The sequence below is a fragment of the Lissotriton vulgaris genome, chromosome 3_1 (assembly GCF_964263255.1).
Source record: "Lissotriton vulgaris chromosome 3_1, aLisVul1.2, whole genome shotgun sequence".
NCBI classification, from domain to species: domain Eukaryota; kingdom Metazoa; phylum Chordata; class Amphibia; order Caudata; family Salamandridae; genus Lissotriton; species Lissotriton vulgaris.
In genome coordinates, this window is record NC_141689.1 from 1,131,861,821 (window position 1) to 1,131,869,052 (window position 7,232).

At 44.8% G+C, this 7,232-nt stretch overlaps 1 pseudogene; it reads right to left on the bottom strand.

Annotated features, from left to right (window-relative positions):
• Positions 1–3,618: 3,618 nt before the first annotated feature.
• Positions 3,619–3,956, bottom strand: LOC147727530 (large ribosomal subunit protein eL31 pseudogene; annotated as a pseudogene).
• Positions 3,957–7,232: the final 3,276 nt, after the last annotated feature.

Sequence of the window (7,232 nt, forward strand, 5' to 3'; positions counted from 1 at the left end):
AAGTACCTGTTAGTGGTCATTGATGAATTCTCAAGATTCCCAATTGTGAGAGAAATATCGTCGACATCAGCAAGCGCCACATTACCAGCGTTAGACAACATATTTGCTGCCTGGGGCTCCCCACAAACATTAAAAACGGACAATGGCCCTCCATTTTCTGGGGAAGAATTCCGTCGATTCATGGAATATTTGGGGATCAAGCATCGGAAGATAACACCCCTGTGGCCACAGGCCAACGGAATGGCAGAACGATTTATGGGGACTATAAATAAAGCCATCCAGCGAGCAAAACTGACACAAATATCGATTGGACAAGCACTATGTCAAGTGCTGAGAGACTACAGAAACACCCCTCACAGCTCCACAGGTCGATGCCCAGCGGAACTGGCGTTGGGAAGATCAAGCAGAACAAGACTGCCTCAAATAGATGCAAAGGTAAGCACGGATCGAAGTGACATAGTGGAAAGAGATCATGAAGCTAAGAGGAAAATGAAAGAATATGCTGATAAGAGGAGACACGCATCAGAACCTCAGTTAAACGAAGGAGACCTGGTGGTGCTGAGACAGAGACAACAACGGAAGTCGGACAGCCCATTTTCAAAGGATCCGCTAGTAGTGACCAAAGTAAAAGGATCAATGGTGACGGCAGCATCTGACCAACAAAGAATAACGAGAAACAGCTCCCATTTCAAGGAGCTCAAGGTGGAAGATGAAGGGCCAGTGGCAACACCACCGAAAGTGGAAAACAGAGAGCAAGAAACCAGCAGAGAGACAAGACCAAGCAGAATGTGCAGGAAGCGCCACAAAGACTCATTGAAGAGATGTAGAACAAAGAATCTCTCTCTCTCTCTCTCTCTCTCTCTCTCTCTCTCTCTCTCTCTCTCTCTCTCTCTCTCTCTCTCTCTCTCTCTCTATCTATCTCTCGCTCTCTCTCCCCAGCTATCAGCAAGCATGTGAACAAGAGGGGGACGAAAATGAAGAACTCTGATGTACCAAGACTTTGTGCATGTGACGAAAAAACATTTGTTTGTGACAAAGGGGGAGATGAAGTAGCCTTGACTGTAGGGTGACAACCGACGACAGGGCACTAGGACCCTGTGGGTCATAGGGCAGTGACCAGGTCACTGGACACCACATCCTGTAGGGACAGGAAGTAGACAGAGAAGCTCAGGACGACGAAGAGGACAGACGTGCTGCGACACGCTCCCACAAGAATAATAAAGAAAGTGAACACACTCGCCTGCTGTCCTGTGTTTCATACGCCGACTGTGACCAGCACAACATGACACTACACAGAAAAGAGAAGGTGAACGGACGGGCCATAGACAAAGAATTTGAATTGTCCAGACTCCCAAGGATCCATGTGACTATAGAAAATTAATTAGAGGCTATCTAATCTATGCCAGCCTCTACAGTGAAAAGTACTCTGAGCAACAAGTGGAATTGTTTAAATACATTTATGTAATTTGCAAAGCTCTAATTACTTTTTGGAAATGACCTGTGTGATGTATGACAAGGAGAAAAGAGATAGGTTGGTAGAGGATGTGGATTTGTTTGCAGTGGATGGCTCCAACCAGCCCAGCGCCTATGACTTTTGCACATTTGCCAGTGATATATAAGCCCTTTCAGGGGTTTCCCACTCACGTTGGGGTGGGAGGAGCAGGCAAAAGACAGGCTTGTCAAGTTGGAGCTTGTTGGGCATTAATTAAAGATGCCGGACACAGGGAATACTCCTGCTTTAGGCATGCGTGTTCTGAGTATAATGGAGGGCACTCCCTCACACAATGTAATACAAAATGGGGGGTTCAGGGTGGGCAAGAGGGAGTTTACAATGTAAGGGGGACAAGAAAGAGGAAGTCAGAACTAGCTCAGAAAAGTCTGCTATGTCAGATAGGCTGGAGCGTCCGCAGTACTGGATGAGTTTGTATGTGAACAAACAGGATACTACACTCTTATTATATGTTTTCAATTTGGTTTCATCTGGGTTACAAAGGTGTGAGAAGGCTGAGATGGGCATAAAATCTGTGGTCAGTAAAAGAACATCCAGAGGTGGTGCTGGGAAAAGTCAGGAACGAGATGAAGGAAGGGAAACTGGCTGGTCCCCCTGTCAGTTGGAGAAATTTGATTATTTCACTCATTGACGTTGTGTTTAAGAAAGAGCAAGGGGAATTTTGACTCATACAGCATCTGTAGTGGTTGAAGGGGCAGCCAATTAACTTTATGCCAGATAAGTTTAGCTGTGTGAACTATGCCACTGTGGATGATTCAATTGAATTGGTATAGAACTCAGGTTTTGCGCTGGAAATTAATTGGTAAAAAAACACTTTGTGTTAGTTAGCTTCACTTTTGTGATGCTAACCCACCGCAAATTGTTTGAAAATCTACCCCTTAAGTCTGCATTTTGCTTGTTGTCTGTCCATCCTGATGATTTTGAGCTGCTTGGAATGCAGTTTGGGGGAAACTTTATCATGGACAAGACAATACCAATAGGTTGTTCAGTGTCATGTGCGCTTTTTGAGAAGTTCATCCCCTTCCAGAAATGGATATTCACTTTCCAATCCAGTGTGGTGACAATCAGATATTAGCTTGATGATTTTTTTCTTTGTGGATCAGGTATTGTTTTGTTACTTTGGCAAAATGCTTAAGATGTCTCAGCAGTTGGTACAAGACACAGGGGTTCTTCTTTAGCAAGAAATACAAATGGCCCAGATGTAGTTTTGACATTCTTTGGGGCGGTGCTAGACACAGTAGCTATGGAAGGAAGGTCATCCCAAGGAGAGAAAGAGAAGTTACTACAGCAGCTGGACGCTATGTTTTTGAAAAAGAAAGTGATGGTACTCCTAGGTAGGGGTAGGCAGAACTCATGGAGTTTTAATCCACGGAATTCCTCTGAGTTACATAGAAACTCAGCGAGATTCCGAAGAGTTCCGCCAATGGGTGGCAAACATGCAACTCACACTTCTTACGCTCAAGTAGAACATAAACTCTAGCAGCAGCAAATTTACTAGAAAGACAAACCTCTGACCATGACCGCTCACAACTGTCCTTGTTAGAAAATTCCACTAGGGCATGCCAAATCTCGCTCGCTAGCTCCGCATTTTCTGGAGCATACCAGGAAACAAATTCTGCCACACTGCGATTGGTGGAATATAGCCAGAATTCTGCGTAAAAGAGTAACTCGGAGTGACCAAAATTCTGCCAATTGTGCGAGGCAAACGAAAAAATCAGCACACCCATTCTCCTAGGTTACTTGACTTTTGCTTGCAGGACAGTAAGAGCTGGTAGGATATTTTGCATAAGATTGGGTCCGGCCCTGTGTGGTTCAACATTGCCTCATCATAGAGTCCACATGTCAGCAGGGGTGAAGGCTGACCTGAAGGTGTTGAAATATTTTTGTCAGATTTCAATGACATTTCATTGTGGATTTAAGGAAGTATACAGAGTGGTCCATGGAAATATTTTTAAGTGCAGCAGGAGCCGCAGTAGCAGCAGACTTCGGTCAGTTTTGGCAAGGAAGGCGGTGTGCTGAGCACTGGCCAAAGGCGTGGATCCAGGAGCAGCATAGCAATATCTTTTTGGAGTTTTTTTTCACTGATGGTATTTCAACACAGGATAATTTCAGTTTTCATCAACGTTGACTGTCTGGAGACCTTTAAATGTGGTGACTGGTACATAAGTATCCAATGTGTATAGCTTGTTGGGTGAATATTCATCCTCATTGCGTTTCCTGGATAGGCGGACACGCATGCGGTATGGAACATTCCTGATTCCTTTAGCCCAAACTGCTTTGTTCAGCCTGGTGTCTATGCGCACATCTGGAGTTCATATTTCCTTAACCGCTTGAAGCCAACTCCATGGATTTGTTTGTGCACATTAATGGTGTATTCCCTGGTAACCACCTCATTGATGACAGATCTGCCTTTCTTCTTCTCACCCCCTTTCTTAGCAGGAGCCATATCTAAGCAGCATCAATGAGGGAAAGCTGGTGGTAGTAGTCATTCTCTGGGGTGAGCTTTTTCAGAACAAGAGGGTGTTGTTCAATGTAGATAACATGGCATTGGTGAACATATGTAATGGACAGTCTGTGCAGGATCTTAACATTTTGCAATTATTGCAAGTTTTTGTGTTGGAATGCCTGCACCACAACATTGTGTTCAGAGAAAAGCATGTGCCCTTTGTGAACAGTGACATTTGTCTCCTTCACAGTGGCAGAGATTTCGTGGGTTGGAACCAGATGTGAACAACATGTAGAGGCATCTGCCGGAGGAACTGTGGGGCACAGGAGTAGCAAGTTGAATTATAGAAGGTTTGTTAGCTGCATCTAAAAAGAAGGCATGTGGTCAAGCATGGAATGAATTCCTAGTGACTGGTGAACAGGGAAGATATTTGGAGGATGCTGTATTAGAACAAAGATTAGATGATGTAGTTAGGTTTACCATGATAATGAAAAGGAAAGGAATGTCTGCAGTAAACTTTGAGCGACAATTAGCTGGATTGGCCTTTTTTGGGAAGATGTTGTGGAGGTATGAGGTGTCAGCTGGGGAGATGGGGAGGAGAATACAAGAGGGATAGGCACAGGGGGGAAAAGAAAGTGATAGGGTGCAGAGACCTCTGACATTGCGGATTTTGAGAAGGGTTTGGCAGTATGCTTGGACACTACATACACATTGCTCTTCTCATTGTTGATGTTCTAGTAATTTCTTGGGGCCTTACGGTGTTCAAGATACTGGGGATAAGGGACAAGCATGGTTTGTGCCTAGCCAATGTATTTGATGTAAGGATTAGGTATGGGCAAATTTTGCGGATTCGTGGTCCGCGAATTCATGCGAAATGGCAAACAAATCTGCGAGTCCGCAGATTTTCCTGCAAACTCGCAGATTTTTTTGTCATTTGCACAAATATGGGACATGTGTGCCTGTAACTTCGCCACCGCGCCAAAAGGCACCGAGGTCCCTCGAGTGAGCTGTCCATCATAGTGAGGAAAGGGCGGGGAGACGTTGCATACCCTAGTGTGTGTGTGGCGGAGCCAAACGGGCGGGGCTTCTATGCGAGTTCACATGCCTCTTGTTTATAAAGGGTCAGAGACCGATCAGAGCAGCAGATGAGAAGAAAGCAGCCTGCTGGTCACAGGAATTACACAGGGATTGCGCTCGAGAAACTCGTGGATGCAAAGACCTCCATCAAGGATTACATCTAATTGTAGGCGTTAGATATGGGGAGGAAGCACACCTGGACCGTGCTCACTAGTTGTTTGGGCTGATTATAATTCACAACTGAATTAGAGCTTCAACACCTGCTCATATCTGTAAGTGCTCCCTGTTGAGGTTTAATTTTTGTGACAGAAGCATCGTGCCAGAATGAATACTGCCTTCATATTTATCCACGATGATGCCACCGGTTGTGCCATACCTCTACTCAACTGGAGTACTTTCTACTGGCTAATCAGTAAGTGCTACCTCGTTGGGTAAATTTATAATGCTTTTGCTATACTACAGCTGCGTAAAGGCCCAGAAGAGTTGTCTCCAGTGACGTGTGTCTGTAATTTTGCCACCGCGCCGACAGGCGCCGAGGTCCCTCGAGTGAGCTATTCATCATAGTGAGGAAACGGCGGGAAAACGTTGCATACCCTAGTGTGTGTGTGGCGGGGCCAAACGGGCGGGGCTTCTATGTGAGTTCACATGCCTCTTGTTTATAAAGGGTCAGAGGCCGATCAGAGCAGCAGATGAGAAGAAAGCAGCCTCCTGGTCACAGGAAGTACACGGGGATTGCGCTCGAGAAACTCGTGGATTCAAAGACCTCCATCAAGAATTACATCTAATTGTAGGCGGTAGATATGGGGAGGAAGCACACCTGGACCGTGCTCACTAGTTGTTTGGGCTCATTATAATGTGCGATTGAATTAGAGCTTCAACTCGGGCACCTGCTCATATCTGTAAGTGCTTCCTGTTGAGGTTTAATTTTTGTGACAGAAGCATCGTGCCAGAATAAATCCTAAGTAAAGCATGACGATGGACCCTTTCTACTAACAGCACCTGACTTCCTTTCTCCCCGAACAAATGTATAATCCCCTCAAATTACACTAGCGGTTTGTGTGCACACTGCATGGCACCCACCGTTACTGTGCCTATTCCCTAGGGAATGAAATACAGAAAAACAACCGCAAAGGTGCACCACAATTTTCTTCAAGACACAGTATTATTAATGAATCGCGGAAAGGTGATATTTTTCTTGTTTTTTCAAAAAGTCTTTATTTTCAATCATTAACACCGTACAGCCGACGCGTTTCGTCCCACTGGGACTTCTTCAGGACTTGTTTACTCAAAAGCAATGCTTTTCATTCTGTAATCCACATCAGGAGTCTATATGGTGCCTTTCCATGAGAATGATGTCTTTGTAAAGGCTTGTTGTATAATTTGGCCGAGTCTTTTATTAGATCTCGGAAGCTATAAAATGTGGGTGATGTAGAATCCGTGTGGATTTGGATCAGTATTGCCACGTAGTAGAAAAATATTTATAGATCAAGCGAATCTGTATTAAATTCCAATGTCCACTGGATATGATATTATATATATCACTTTAGACGAAGATGTGGGCACTGGACATCAGTGGGCCGATCGTAATAAATTGTCCTGCAGTCATCCACAGAGCCTTCGTCCTTTCTGGAGTCCGCCACCGATCCACCCAGAGAATAAATCCTGCCTGCATATTTATCCACAATGATGCTACCGGTTGTGCCATACCTCTACTCAATTGGAGTACTTTCTACTGGCTAAGCAGTAAGTGCTACCTCGTTGGGTAAATGTATAGTGCTTTTCCTACACTGCAGCTGCGTAAAGGGCCAGAAGATTTGCCTCCAGTGACTGTGTGTGCCTGTAACTTTGGTCCCTTGAGTGAGCTGGTCATCCCCCCCCAAAAATCCGCCTGTGAGCGAGTTAGCGAATTTTTCGTCAATTTCGCAAGCGGAACGGATTTTGCACCAATACTTACTAAGGATATGAATGTAACCTTGCTATGGAGTTTTAAGAATGATAGGAGAGGTGTGAAAAAAGGGTTGTGTTGAGATCTTATCCTGATTGGAAAGTTCGCATGGGGACCTGGCGGAAGAAGTTCAGGGCCCAAGTTAATGGATCAAGGAGAAAGGGTTTTGAGTTAAGAGAATGGTGCATGACGTATGGTTTCACAGTTACTTGCAGTGCTATGAAAGTCATTACAATTATTGGGTCTTCAGTCAG